Source organism: Herpailurus yagouaroundi, unplaced genomic scaffold (genome assembly GCF_014898765.1).
Source record: "Herpailurus yagouaroundi ecotype Mexico unplaced genomic scaffold, PumYag 410, whole genome shotgun sequence".
NCBI classification, from domain to species: Eukaryota; Metazoa; Chordata; class Mammalia; order Carnivora; family Felidae; genus Herpailurus; species Herpailurus yagouaroundi.
Window position 1 is genome coordinate 1,121,715 of NW_024412627.1, and position 16,030 is coordinate 1,137,744.

The following is a 16,030-nucleotide window of genomic DNA, read 5'->3' on the forward strand; positions in this document are numbered from 1 at the left end:
ACCGACTTTTAGGGGTTTGGAAACCCAGTCTTAAGAGTTTCGCAAGTCAAAACGGCTCTTCTGAAGCCTTTAAACAGGGTGGCTGCTCACTGTCCAAGTCCATGAGGTGAACGTGGCCCTTGGAGTGGTACGATGTGGAGGGGTACCACCTTTACAGACCCCCATGTCTTCCGCAATGTGATTATGGGGCAGGTGACTCCCTACATGCTTCCGCTCAAGGACGAGGCGAGAAATCAAAGTGAAAAGCAGAGATCTGGGGGGCAACGAGGTGGCTGAGACCACTCGAAGGCAGAAGGAATACTTGAGGAGCTGAACATCTTTGCCCAGGAGGGGACCGCCCTGGGGGGAGCCAGTTCTGAGTTCGGACAGTGGGAAGAGAATATTCCAGAGTGGAGGCATGATAGGCTCTGCTTGCCGCCAGGGGCTGGAAATGAGCACCTGGCAGCCTAAGGAGTTAGAGCCAGCTTTTGATTCAAACGCTGGAAGAAGGCGTTAATTATGCAGGGGACCCAGAGGGCCCTGTTTTGGGGGTGGGTTGCGGGTCGCGTGTCCTCCCCGGCCTCCGGGCCTTTGCCAAAGGTCTTGTCCCTCGGGCATCACCTGTAGCTCCTGCCCCGACTCCCTCCACCAAGCCCTTTGCTTGTTCTCACTCTCTTTCTCAAACTCATTTGAGGAATCTTTTCCCCGCGAAATTTTCCTGGCCATCATGCATCCATCCATCCATCACCATCACCATCACCATCTTCACGAAAAATTATCATTATCACTAGGATCAGTACAACTATCATTGCGCTTAATAATGTCGCATAATATAATTATGACAATTATTAATACTAAGTAACATGACTGTGAGTGAGACGCTCCATGTGCCTGTCCCTGGGACCCATGCCTTCGCACGGCCTGCTCACAACAAAGCGAATATTGGTTCCATGCTCCCCTCACCCCACTCTGACCCTGAATGAGGAAACTGAGACCAACACATGCATTAACTTGCCCCAGGACGCCTAGTGAGCGGCGGAGGGGGGGGGGGGGGAGCCCAGAGTGATCTTGGGTCTTTCGGACACACTCACCATGTGGTTTTGTGACTTCCGGTTCCCATGCTGTCCTCCCGTCTCTGCTGTGACCTGCCTGGTGGAGGACGGGGACCAGAGGAGGATTCTACAGACCCTAACCAATTTTTGCTACTGACCAAATGTGCCAGGTGACCAGGAGAGGGGTGAGGCGTGTCCGTTGTTCAAGGGCCGGAAGTGCTAAGAAGAGGGGGGCAGGAGATGATCCCCAAACTCAGAATAAAGGGCTCAGGCCCTAATGAGCTTCCAAGGACCACACCAGGAGCGCACCAGCGACCAGACGACAGCGGGCAGGGACGATGGGATGGACCTCTGTGAGCTTCTGGAAACTCACCAGCCTCCCCACCCTTGTCACTCTGTTGCTCCCGGCTGGTCCCTTCACAGGAATAGGAGACAATATAAAATCAGAAGAAATGAAGCCCAAGAGCACGACCTTCAGGATGGGAAGGGGTGGTCGAGGGACGGAGCAGGGAGGGTGCTGGCTGGAGTCTGAAGTCATGGGGCTGGAGGGGACAGGAAGGCTGGCAATGCAGGGGTCTGTGCAGGTTCAGGTGTTCGTGGTGGAGAGCACAGACGTAGGAGTCCCACAGGCCAGAACTTAAACTTAGCCCTGCCACATCACACGTAATTCTCCTGCCCTGAACTCGAGTATCCCTGACCTCAACACGGAGTCACAACACCCCTGCTCAGAGAACGCCACGGAGGGTTAAATGAGTTAATACCAGAGAGCCCTTTGCTCAATGCACGGCAGCTGGTAAGCTCATACGTCTGCTATAATAGCTCTCTTAGTCGTGAGGACCAGAGGCTATGCTCCTGCTGACTCCCACTTGGGAAGAGGGCAGCCCTACAGGGCTCAGGGAGAGGCAGGGTGGAAAGGGGCCACCGTATGGACTCCCAGTTCTAAGGGGTGGGGCGGAGGAAAGTGCAAAGCAGGGCTCGGTTAGGAGGGGCTGTGCCATTGCGGCCATGACCTTGAGGAGGATGATCGCCACCGTTGCGCTCCAGATGACAGCCCCAGGTCCAGACAGAGGCCAGAAACCAGGTTGGGATTCCCCCACGCCGGGCCACAGGTCAAGGGCAAACACGTGAGAGACATTGTCAAGAATCTAGCAACAGCACTGAGCTGGGAGAAGATAGGTCCAGAGAAAGGGGCTGGGGGCTTGGCTGTCATATCCGAGCTGTGAGGGGCAAAGGTGAGAGTCCATGGATGGGGGTGGGGACAGGGGTAGGGTGTCCTCCCTGGGGGTAGTGGTGAGCTATGTGGGGTCCCAGCTGCACAACTTGCTAGCTGAATGAGCTTGGGCAAGTTACTCAACCTCTCTGGGCCCTGATGTCACCGTCTATAAAATGGGGATGAGGACAGTAGCCCTAAGGAAGTTTTAGGGTCAAGTGGAAGTTTTAGGGTCAGGTGGAGAGCCGAGGCGCGGGGAAGCATTTAAGTATCGGGCACATAGCCTGCGATCGGTAAGTGTTAGCTATTGTTAGCATTTGATTAGCTCTGGCTCTAGGATTTTTAAGATCGTATCCAAGGGGGCTCATCCCTACTCACCAGGGTAGAAAAGCAGAGAGGATGGGGAAAAGGAGCCCTAGCTGAGAGCCAAGAGCATGCCGGAGGTGGGGGGTTCCCAGAATGGTGGCAAGAAAGGCAGTCAGGAGCTAGGTGAGAAGCCAGGCTGAACCGAGAAGAGGGGATCCCCACGTGTGCCATGGCCTGAATCTTGGGGACCGCACTATAGAATTCAGGTGCCCTTCAACACGCACATACACAGTCTCCAGAGTTGTGCACTGATCTTACTTACCTTCGGAAATATTCAGTGTGGGTCTGCAGCGTGTCAGGCACTATGTGCTACGTACTGTTGGCCAAGACAGGCATCGTCCGTACCTCACGGAACTTTTATGGTCCCTTCGGAGGGGAGGATCTTGGCACTGGGTACAAATTAGCATATGGAGAAGCCAGCGAGAGGAGGTGTGGGTGAGGAGGTTTGGAGCGTCTGGAGAGCAGAGCGCGAAACAGGCAAAGGAAACATCATGTGCAAAGGGCCTGTGGTGTGAGGGAGCAGGGCACATTAACAAGGTGGGGGTACTCGTGCCAGAAAAAAAAAGGAACTGGCTGCTGGGCTCCAACAGCGAAAGTGCCCGTGATGCTTAGTTACTGATGAGGAAACTGAGGCTCAGAGGTTATATGAATGTCAAGGTGAATCATCAGGGAAATGGCGAGGCTGCACTTCAAACTCAGGTATCCCGAAATCCCTGTTCTTTTTCCCCGCTGCCCGGTCCTGCCCAGGTGTACCCAGAGTAGGTAGCGACTGCCAGCCTCCCCAGACCAGCACAAGGCCTGGGTGTCCCCCAGCCGGCCACACATTCTTCCTCCTGCCGAGGGACGGTGTTTAGGAGGGAGGTGGGCAGCCGTGGGAAACTTCTGCTTGATGGGTCCTTGCCAAAGCCTTTTACCTCCGTCGTGGAAAGGACAATATTGAAAATCAATGGGGAGAAAGTGTCTGAAAGGGGAACTCAATCAAATATCCCAATACGGAGGAGTTAATCATCCGAAATTAACCTTATCACGTCTAGTATCAAACTGATCTATAAAGAAAATCAATGAGAGCCAGTCGAACCCCGAAGCCTCGCGCCCCATCCCGGCTGCTGCTGCGACCAGGCTGTGGCAATTGGGCTCTATTACCTGGAAACTGTCCCTCAGCGGTTGATGGATTTAGCCACGGGCTTTCAATGGGTAGTTTTCATATACGTGTCTCCTCCTGCATTTGCTTAACTGCCATTCTTAGAGCCTTAAATAAGATGCACTTAGCTGAAAATTGTCCTTCACCGAGGAGACACGCTGTTCCCACTGAGATGGATAATCCGGCATTGTGTGTGCTCGTGCTCGGAGGAAAACAAGACGTTCCCTCAGAGACACAGCTGCGTCTCCGTTCCCAAGCGGCCCAGAGGCGTGTGCGGGGCCCGGAGGGTGCCCTGACGGAGTGGGGTGGACAGAGGGGGACCCCTAGAGGCCGGTCCGGGAAGAGTGTGGCCAAGCCAGGCTGAGGGCTGGTGGGGGCCCCACGCAGATGAGGGAGGCTGTCGGGCGTGGCTGGAATAAGGGGCTGGAATCTCTCCAAACGGAAAAACGGGAGTGATTCTTCTGGACCAAAGCATCGCTGTCGGGCTACTCATTGTGCCTCCTCCGCGCTAGCTATAAGCCCCGTGAGAGCAGAGGCCTTGTCTGTTGCACCCGCTATTAAAATTCGAGCGTGCAAAATGACACCTAGCCCAGGGGCGCCCGGGGGGCTCAGTCGGCTAAGCGTTTGACTCTTGGTTTGGGCTCAGGTCATGATCTCACGGTGGGTGGGTCTGAGGCCCGCGCCGGGCTCTGCGTGAATGGGAATCGTCGGGGCCAAACCTCGACACCTGGTATCCAGCGAAATCCCATAGGTAGCAATGGGGGGGGGGGGGGAGCGGACGCTGAGGAGTGTAAAGTCAACAGGGTGGCTAAGCAGCTGGCCTGAGGTCACGCAGCTTGGCGCTGTTGGTGTTAGAATCTGAACTCAGGCCCCGGGCTCCCGTCACGCTCTTAAGCCACTGCCCCCAGTCTGCCCTTTTACGGCAAGCTTGATGAGCGCTGGCTGTGATGATGGCGGGGGTGAATAAAAACGTTCAGAGTGAAGAGTGACATCCGCAAGGTAGAGGCCCAGGCAGGACCGAGCCCCCGCCCTCCAGCGCAGACATCGGAAGTGTAGCAGAAGGCGTCAGAGTCAGACCTGCCAGACTCCGATGAACTGTCCGAAGTGGGCAGCAACCGGGTGAAAGTCAGCCTCAAGAGGGTAGAAAAGCGTGGGGTGTTTTATTTGCTCGTGCCCCGGCCCCTGAAAATGACGGTGCCTTGGCCCTACGAGGGACTCGTAGCATCTTTACGTACCGACAGCCTCACATTCAAAGTGGGAGCAAAGGAAGGCTCCCTCTGCCTCCCCTCATGGGAGCAGCGGGCGGGCCTTTTCCCTTCAGGTGCTCTTTCTCGAAGACCTTGACCTTCACCTCCGCTCTGCGCCTCCAGGGAGGGCTCGTTTCCCTTCTATCGTGGCGGTCTCTGCGTGGCCCCTTCTGTGCGCGGACCTTTCCCTGCAGAGCGGCTGGGATCATGTTGAACTACATCCCGTGGCCGCGATGCTGACTTCCATCTGACCGATGGGTAAACTGAGGCGCAGAAGGTTCTGGAACGTTCCCGTAGTCCCACGGCTACTAAGTGTGGGCTCCAGGATAGAAACGCAGGCCGATCTGACTCCGGAACCAATGTTCTTGACCACAAAGTTTCGCGGCTCCCTTATAAACATTGAGAAGTGGTGCTTTGTGCCAGTGAATTGTGTCTGAATATAAATTGAGCATTTTCCAAGAAAATTGAAGCCTGCTTAACGGGAGAACATTTATTTATGGAGCCAGGAGTGAGACAGCAAATGTTTCCAGAGCAGCACTTCTCACTTTCCCTGTGTTCATCCTTTTGTTCTCTCTGGGATGTTAAAAGATGATTAAACTTCTACAGAAAAAAAAAAAAAAAAAAAAAAAACTTTTCAAAAACTTTCCACAAAACCTGATTTTGTCAAAAGAGCCACGTCGGGAATTCTCAGCCTGGTAGACATATAGGGTGGCTGTCTTGAGACCCGTCCAGGGCCGTGCACCAGACAGACCTGGGTTCCAACCCCAGCACCAATATTTCTTTTTTTAGATATGTTTATAAGATTGAATGTTTATCTATTTACTTTGAAGGGGGAAGGGGCGGAGAGAGAGAGAGAGAGAGAGAGAGAGAATCCCAAGCAGGCTCCGCACCGTCAGCGCAGAGCCCCTCGCGGGGATCCGTCTCATGAATGTCAAGATCACGACCGGAGCCGAAATTAAGAGTCGGAAATCACGAGTCGGACGCTTACCCGACTTGGCCGCCCAGGCGCCCCTGAAGCTTTGGGGCCTGGGCTTTCTCATCTTGCCCATTCAGTCACCAAACGCTGACTAGCACCAGCCCACTCTGTTAACTTTGCTGTCACCTGTAGGGGCCTGGGCTGCAGGTGGGGGCAGGTCACAGGAAGGAGGGACAGTGTGGAACAGAGCCCGCTGCATTGCTCCTGATGCGGACCCCCCACCCCCACCCCCCAGCACGCTGCCTTTATTAACAGCCTCCTCTCACCTGCAAACAGCAAGTGGGAGAGCCCAGGCTGGCTCTGGAGCCGAGTGGAGAAATGACCATCTCTGGTCAGACCCCCGGGTCCAAAGGATGGCTCCATCACCCCTGGGCTCGTGGATGCTGGGCAAATTATGTAGCTTCCCTGGGCGTCATTTCTTGCTCTGTAAAATCAGGGTGCTGGTAATAATACTTCCTATCTCATAGAGTTGTTTGGGGGAAAAAAACGAGTTAATTCATGTAGACCGCTTGGCTTGCCTGTCGAGAGTTGATTCTTTGTCAGATCCTGATCTAGGATTCTTTATACCCACTATCCTATTTAATTTCATGATAACCACATTATATATACACACACACACACACACACACACACATATATATATATATGACATGTCCCCTATTTTATATAGAAGGAAGCTGAATCCTCAAGCATAAAATCGAGGGCTGCAAGGTAGCGGTAAAGAACTTACCCAAAGCCACAGCACCGGGAAGTGGGGACGCCGAGCTTCAGATCCCTGTGTGTCCATGTCTGAAGCCTCAGCCCCTTCCCCCACAGCCCAGAGCTTTGCCAAGAAAGGAATGGGGTGGGTTTTCTAGGATGCTTTACGGGAACCGTTACTCTCCTTCGGAGGGTTCGCTCCCTTTTGTAACCTCGTCCAGGGGCCTGCCCCTGAACCGTGTCAGTTTCCCAGACGGTAGTTTGCAAAATTCACTCCGTTCCTCTTTTGTGTTCATCGCCAGTTGGCTGGTGCCTCACTGAGCCCTCGTGAGACACGTAGTGGCAGTGAGGATATGTTGGAATAGCTGTAATAGCAACCGAGGCCTCGAAGTCTCTCTCCACTCTCCCTCCTCCTCCCGCCTCTGTGTCCTAGTGTCCTATCTCTCAAATATCTCCTCCTATCGCCCCCTCTCCCTTCCAGGCCCTTAGCATCCCTCGCCTACGGGTCAACAGCGGTCCTGACTGGTCTACCCCCTGCTTAACACCCGTCTCTGCCTTGCCATCACCTCTGACTAGCCGATTCCTTCAAGTTCTGTCCTATAAGCCATGCCTGGGAATCTGACCTTTGCCCCTCTATCCAAGAATATCTCTTCCCGTACCTACCCAGGGGCCCAACACACTGTTTGGCATCTCTGAGTCTTACACTTAATCGTCAGCTCCTTCCACCTTGAACAGACAGTTCGCTCCTATGCCTTCACCCCGTTCGCTTCCTAGAATTTTAAGTGCTCAGCTGATGGTTCACCTCCTCCAGGATGTCTTCCCTGATTACACTGGTCTAGGTCCTCTGCCTTTGCTCCCCATAATGCTCTCTGCTACCTCTGTGCATCTGCTTCTCCCTCCGGTGATGGTTTGAAACATTTTCCAGCAAACCTTCCCTCTCTTCTCTTCCTACTGTGTGCGTGGCGGGGCATAGATGCCTGCCCCACAGATGCTCACGTACTTTGGACAACGGGATACGGTAGGCATGTTGGAGGCAGAGGCTTGCATGGTGCGGCCTGCACCCTTGTGTTCCTGTGATCCATCAGGGGAAGAGAATGCCTTGAATTGCTGCGGACCCTTTGGTCTGGCTCCGAAAAGAGTACATGGGGAATAGCCTGGACCCAAGCACAGCTGACGGGCAGCCCACAGCATGGATGACCAACTGAGCCCAGCCCCAAGCAGCCGGCAAACACGAGAATAAATACTTGCGGTAAGCCAGTGGTTTGTTTAACAGCATTCTGTGGCAGTAGATGATTTATTTTTTACTTGCTTTCTCCCTCTTCGAATCTGCAGGCAACTGAAGGGTAGAGACTGTCTCTTACATATCAATCTATATCCCCTTCACCCAATATAAGGCTTGGCACATTAAAGAATGCCCGGTATCAGAGAAATACAGATACCCTATGTTTTCACTCATGTGTGGATCCTGAGAAACTTAACAGAAGACCGTGGGGGAGGGGAAGGAAAAAAAAAAAGAGGCTAGAGAGGGAGAGAGCCAAAGCATAAGAGACTCTTAAAAACTGAGCATGAACTGAGGGTTGATGGGGGGGTGGGAGGGAGGGGAGGGTGGGTGATGGGCATTGAGGCACCTGTTGGGCTGAGCACTGGGTGTTGTATGGAAACCAATTTGACAATAAGTTTCATATAAAAAAATATGAGGCTCGAATACAGGCTTGTCTAAATAAATTAGCATTTCCCCTAAAATCTAAAAGAAAGAAAGAAAAAGAAAGAAAGAAAGGAAGAAAGAAAGAAAGAAAGAAAGCCCAATATATGTTTGAAGGGAAAAAGAAGAAAGAAGGAAAGGAAAGCGAAGGAAGGAGAGAAGGCAAAGGAAGAAATAAAGAAGGAAAAAAGGAAGGAATGTTGACGTTCTCAGTAAAGCACAAAAATCTTTGTTAAAACTGCTCTTTGTTGGCACCTGAATTTAATGATTAAGCCCCATGCCAACGAAACCATCAGGAAAGATCTAGAAAGGAAGAAATGAAACGAAAACTTATCAAAATGGCCATCTATCAACCAGAATCCATCTCGGAAAGAACGGAAGGAGGATATTTCACCAGCTTTAAGGTTGCCCAACTCCTACAGAGACAGCATAACTCCTGGCAGTGACATCGATCCGTATAATAACATTTCCTTCTGAAGGAGGTGAAGGGGGTGCCAGAGAAGACCAGCCAAGAGCCACGGAGCTCACGGTAGCGACCACGGACGTGACCTCCTGCTTCCCTCTTACCGTACCTGCTCATCTGGGACGGTAAGGACATTGAGCGCCATATGCAAAATTAAGAGGACGTCGGTGAAAGGAAATTGATGGTGGATAGGTCGCTGTGCTGCAAGTCAGGACTTCACTTACTGATGATTTGGCATGAACTATCTTCCCTAAGCCTTCCCATTTGTAGAAATAATTTTTACTTTTTATTTTCATCTTTTCTGGCACCTCAGAGAGCACCAGGGGAAGTTCAGATTTCAGATCCAAATGTTGTTCTGTTCCCAGAGCTATACTTTCTGTAGGCCGGGAAGATGAAATTTTTTTAGCCTCCCTTAGAGGTTCCCTCACTACCACCAAGATTCCAATGATAATTACCCTGCCTTGAGCACATAGGTCAAGCACTTTACATCAATTGTGTCCTGTAGTTCCTCACGAGAACACGGGGGAGTTGGGTGGGGGGGTGTGATGAGAGGAGGGAGAGGTACCCGTGTTTCACAGATGAGGAAACCGAGGCTCAGGGAGGTAAGTAACTTGCCTTGGATCCTCTCGACGTTCGAACGCGGGACTCGTGGAAGGCAGCAGTCAAGTCAAGTTCATTGCCTCCCATAACAAACACGGCCTCTCATCTCTGGCCTCCGTCCCTCCTTAGCAGGAGGAGATGCTCTTGCCAGTCTGAGATGCCACTCACTGACGGGGAAGGCTGTAGCAAACGGCGTGGGGAAATTTAGAATGTTCACTGTCTCACAAAAATTAGCATGTCAAAAAATCTTTCCTTGCCTGCGATAACTCTAGTCTCCAGGGAAACGGGGTTATAATACAATGCCAGTGGCGGGAGACAAAACCTTCATGCGGGTGGATTGCTAAATTCTCAAGCTGCGTTACAGGAGCAAACACAGCCCTGGGGAGGAGAATGTGAGGTTTTTAACCCCAGCGCCACCGCATAACCCGAGCAAGTAGCTTGCCCCTTCCCAGCCTCATTCTGTTTCCTCCTTTGGAAGATGGAAAGGGGGGTTTTTGCTTTGCATCGTCTATAGTAGTAAAAAAAAAAAAAAAAATTGGAAATAGCCTAAGTTCCCGAGAGTAGGGATTGGGCTACGTTTTGACATACGCATATCGTGTCACGGCCATTAAGGAGTGATTGGGTGAAATGCGGGTCTATTTCATGTTTCACGATGTTGCGGGCACTGTGATGTAGACGCATCGGCCCTTTTTCATTTTCCCTCAAATCTACCAGGTTTTTGTCAAGTCCGTTTTGGAGATGAGGTGAAGTACTTTGCCCAAAGTCACAGTTAAGAAGAGAAATCAGAATTAGAACCAAGGCGATCTGATGCAGAACTCACTGTACCCACAACATCATTACGTAGAAATATGGTCTCATTTTAAACTTCGAAATGCGAGTTATCAGATAGAATGGTGATCCGTTACTTAATTGCTATTGTAATAAGCCACCAGCCCCAAAACGTAATGGCTTCCAGTAACGACCAGTTTCTACCGCGGGTCGTAGCATTCTCGCGATTCTGCAGTCCAGGCTGGGCTCAGTGGGGTGGTTCTTCTGTGGATCTTGCCGGTGGCCTTCTAGGTGCTTGTACTCACAGGGCAGGGCAGGTGGGTGCTGGGCTCGGCCGGGAGGCTGGAAGGACTGGGCGCGCTCTCTCTCTCCACGTGGTTACTCCAGAAGCATGGGCTTCTTACGCGACTTGTCAGAGCTCCCAAGAAAACTAAAGTAGAAACCGCCCAGATTTCTCAAAGCTTAGGCCTCCACTTGACCCCGCTTCACTTGCCCACGTTCTATTGGTCAAAGTCAGTCCCGGGACCGGCCCAGGTGCGCGCAAGGGGAGGAGACAACACGGGGCATAAATACTGGAATCACGCTAGGCTGGGGCCCCCAGTGTAACACAACATTGCAGTTCGGGGAAGAGATTCCTGCTTGTGGGAGAGCACTTTTAAAGAAGTACCCAAATGGACATACTTTCAACCGTTAGGAATGTTTGAGATGTTTATCTGGGTCCAGGGAGAGACTATAAGGTCTTTGTCTTCTTCTATCGGTCTATCTGTATTTTCCAAATTGTCTAGAGTAAATGCGTGCTAATTTTACGTAAGCAAAATAACCGGGGTTACCTTTGTTTTCAAGAATAAGAAAATAATTGCTTGTCTGTATGGTCCAGCCAGAGTCACTGCTTATGCAGCACTTACTATGTGCATACACATGTTAAGTCTTTTTCTTCTCCCAGAAACTATGAGGTGAGATAATAAGCGTATTATCCCCATTTGACAGATGCACAAACTGAGGCATGGTAGCCGCCAGAGCTGAGAATCAAGGCCCAGCGGTCGGGCTCCGGAGCAAAGCTCAGTGCTTGCGTTCCTTCGGGTCCTGGAGCTTCTTGTCCTGCGATGTTCCTTTTTCCTTTTGGGTGCAGCACGGCTCACTGATCTATTCCAGGAAATTAAAACCCGGAAGCCCCCCCATCACCCTAGGACGTCAGCCTAGGGGAACGGCCTGCCAGAGCAGACCTCAATGTAGAAATCTCTGGACACTTCCTGATGGTCTTCCCCCATCTACTATGAACCATAGTAGCCAACACACAAACTGAGGATTCCCCCCCCCCCATGCCAACACACCCACAAAGGTGCACATGTGCCTGTGTGGGCAAACACACGTGGAGAGGTATTCATGTATCCACATTCATACGTGTGTGCCTGGCATGATCTGCACATCCAAGCACACGCAGATGCACAAACATCAAAAGTAAACTCACCACGCATCCGCATACAGCTGTTCGCAGAGCAAACGGATATGTGTGCGTATGCCTACGTTCCCACTCTGCATTTATACAAATCGTGCATTTACTTGCTGTGGGCTCCCACATGTGTGCAGCTATGGGCGTGTAGAGCCCCCCACACAGCTATGCAAATTCCTACCCTTGCTCGTCTTTCAGATTACTTAACTCCCAGAGAATCTCAAAAAGAGACGGGCTCCGAAATATTCCTTACCTTCACCGGGGAAAAAAAGCAGAACTTTGCATCTATACCTCCAGAGATGGTTTTTAAAGGTTGACTCATTCGTTCGTTCGTTTGTTCGTTCGTTCATTCATTCATTCATTCAGCAAATATTTATTGAATGCTGGCTATGTGCCAGGCACAGTTCTGGGTGTTGGGTATTCAATATTGAATAAAACATACCCAGAATTCCTTCAGTCGTGGAGATTACAGCCTGGGTTCCCAGGCAGAGAGGCGTCTGGAGCCACAGAGACTCCCCTGAGTTTTCAGAACACAGTCCCGTGGGTATTACCAAAGGAAATTCTATTCTTTCGAGAGTGAGAGCGGCTGGCCAGGCTGTGTCAGTGCTGGATACAGGCATCAGAAGCCATGCAAAGCTTGGAATGCTCTCCCATAGCCCTGCTGTCATCGGTGGACATGTCCCTATCTGCAGGAGACACGTCCATCAGGCCACAGGATGTAGCCTTAGGGAAGATGAGAGTGGTGAGTAGAGCGGGGTTGAGAGAGAGACCCAGGCTGACGGTGGAGGGCAGGTGGATAGAGGAAGAAAGTGAGGATCAATGTGGAAACTGCAGAGATCAGTAGCAGTGGGAACCATCATCTGTGACCAACTAACGGAACCAAGAAAGAGGCTCTGTTCCCTTCTTCCTCTTTCTTAGTGTATGCTATGCACCAGGAAGGTGCCCCGTGAGTTCAGCGGCAGAATCTGAGAAACTCAGAGAACCTCGTGGGTGCCAGGCATTGGCAAAGACAGTTGAATGCAGGAGTGAAGGAAAGAATGAAGTGAATGGAACAGTTTAATGGCCCTAAACCCTTGGTTTTACCAGGCGCTGTTGTATTATTTCATGTAATTTTCACGATTGCCCTTTGAAGGTACAGAAAGGAAGGCACGGAAAGGTTAAGTAACTTTCCTAAGTTTCTACTAAATAGATGGATGGATAGATGACGAGATAGTGCGTAAAAAATGATAGAGCTGAAAACTCTAAGGAGTTTTATCTGGTTGAGATTGCACATTCCTGCCCGCTCCAGAAATACTGCGCACCCGAGTTCCGAAATGCCATTTATTTTAAGATGTGCCACGGATTTATTAATAGCTTTTCAGGGGAAAACAAACAACGGATCAGCGCAGGTACACAAATCTAATCACATCAAATACATACATCAAGTGTTAGATAGGTCCCAACGCAGAAGTCTTAACTTGTGGGAAAACAAGTCGGGGTGTTATATTAGCCATCGGACGCCTAATAATCAAGCAGCATTGGCAGGTTCCCAGCTGACCCTCCACTTCTCCGTTCCTGGTTCCTGCCTCGGCTCTCAGCCTGGGACCTGACTTGTGCTGTCTCTGCTCGCTTCTGCTGTCTCTGTTTCCAGCTAATTGCCCTAGAATGCCCTGCTGCTAGCTGGGGGGCTCTGTGACGTGGGGCAGACCAGGGCACGCACTTGGAAAGGGGGAGCAAGATCGCTTCCTTCATCCACTGAATGAAACCCACGCCAGTTGGGATTTCTAAGGAGCAGCCTGGCTCTTCGGGCACCCCACCCCCACCCCCGGGGGGTCCCAGCCCATTCATTTGTGATGCTAATCCAGGGGCATCAAAAAGAGGAGCACTTCTTCACACCGGACCCCCAAATAATTGTCAGAAGCTTCTCCCAGCCTTTTTGTGCAGAAATGGAAGAGGGGAGGGTGTGTTCTAATTCCGGGATTTATAAAATCTTTGTGAGTCACTCTAGCATTGCATAGTAGTCTTCTTTTCTTTACGCGGCACAGCCTTAGGGTTGAAGGAAACCGTTCCCCACCCCCCCCATGTCTGAGAACCCCTCCGAATGGATTTACTCCCAAGGGCCCCAAAGGATGACGGTACTTGAAAAAGACGTACCAGCACTGGAGCCGCACTTGACAAAGATTCTCTCCCTGAGCGAGTTCTCTCCTCGACCAGTCCCTGGGCTTTGGGCTTGCACGTCATCTCTGCATTAATGCTGGCAAGACTCCTGCTAAGTCAAGTGCGCCAGAATCCAGCCCCACCCCGTCCTGGATGCCTGAGGAGGCTCCGAGTCCCGCCCCCCTCCTCCCCGCAGGGTGACCTCTGACCAGCCCGGGCTGCCTTCAGCAAGAACCTGTTACATCATTTAACCCCTGACCCTGGACGCATTCTCTTGGTAATTTTCCATCCACTGACCGCACCCGCTCCTTGGCTCTAAATCTCTACTCTTCCTTGTATTTGGGGTTGAGCCCGATCTCTGCCCCCACTGCAAAATCCCTCGCAGCGGCCCCTGCGCCTATGGAGGTGGTACTGAATAAGGCCCGCCCTGCCCTTCTTTAACAAGCATCAAGAATAATTGAATAGTGGGTGATGGGTATAGAGGAGGGCACCTTTTGGGATGAGCACTGGGTGTTGTATGGAAACCAATTGGACAATAAATTTCATATATTGAAAAAAAAAGAATAATTGAATAGTTTTTTCTTTAATGCACGTGGTACATTCTAAAAAAATTTTTAATGTTTATTTTTGAGACAGAGAGAAAGAGAGAGAGAACAAGCAAGGGAGGGGCAGAGAGAGGGAGACACAGAATCGGAAGCAGGCTCCAGGCTCGGAGCCATCAGCCCAGAGCCCGACGCGGGGCTCGAACTCACGGACCGCGAGATCGTGACCTGAGCCGAAGTCGGATGCTTCACCGACTGAGCCACCCAGGCGCCCCAGCACGGGGTACACTCTGTGTAGCTCCGGTTATAGTATTCTTTGTAGCGGCCCAAGAAGATGCTGTTGGCTGATGTATGAATCAGGACACACAATGTGCCACCACCTTTTCTTCCTGACGCGTAAATAGAGATGGGTGAATGTTTGAAAAATAACATTCCGCTTTACTTTTTAAGCTTATTTATTTATTTTGAGAGAGAGAGAGAGCATGCGAGAGCACAGCGGGGGAGGGACACAGAGAGAGGGCTAGAGAGAGAATCCCAAGCAGGCTCCGCGCTGGCAGGGCTTGAACTCACAAACCATGAGATCACGACATTGACACCAGGAGCTTAACTGCCTGAGCCGCCCAGGCGCCCCGAGATATATGAATTTTTATTGAAAAGACTAAGAAGCTAATCGCTTTGACATTCCTGCTCTTTTTACCCCAAGCAACATCGTGTGATGAAGTGATTCCTGGTCCGTGTCAAATACTTGCTTGCACCCCTGGGAACTGTCCCAGGGTCACCCCGGATCCGCCCAGCACTGCGACAGAAGGGTCGCACAGGTGTGTATATGAGCAAGGTTCTGGTCGATGTCACAGCCTTGGTTCGTAGCAAGTGGGTCAGGTTGGGGGAAAGGGTTACAAGTGTCAGACAGAAAGGAGGACCAATCACTTACAGGATTGGCCAGGAAGGGCAGTCCAGCAATGAAAAGGCAGGCAGGAACCCGGGACCCACAAAGGTCCACAGGGTCACAGACTCCTTCCAACCACTCCCAAGAAGGTCTTTCCTCTACCTGTCGAAGTAAGGTGTCCTTGTTTGGCTAGCGGCGAGGCAAGCTGGGGGCTGTGCCCCACTTTTTTAGGGAACCCACTTTCAAGCACCCTGTATCCAGCGGTATAGGTGGGACTGACCAGACCCATTCTTCCTGAGGTCCTGGGAGAGCCGCGCAACTCAGAACGTGCCCAAGCAGCCCGTGTCACCCTCCACCCCACCCCTGGATGGAGTCCATCCGAGAGGAGGCAGCCTCTTGTGGGAACAGGAAGAGACACTCCATGGGAATGGCTAAAGCAGGTTGTCCCGTGAGATAACCCATCGACAAATGAACGAAGGACCTGCCTGAGACTGTCCTGGAGAATCTGGGTGAAAACACCGCAGATCAGTGTCCCTTCCACGCCTTAGACGACACGTGGGAATACCCAGCAAGCTCAGGTGGGTGCTGCAGAGTGTCGGTGGGGGGGATATGTATTCAGCTTCTGCCCCGAAGTCAGGGAACCTTTTAATGGTCCGCGTCCCTGGGTGATCATTCCTTCCTCCCCCAAACAGTGGAAGGCTGGGGCTCTCTGCACCCCCTTTAATCCATGTAGCTCATCCCCTAGGAGCTATTACGTAATCCCTCTGGGGGGACATAATGCCTGAATCCTGAGAAAATGCACCTGCCTATAAA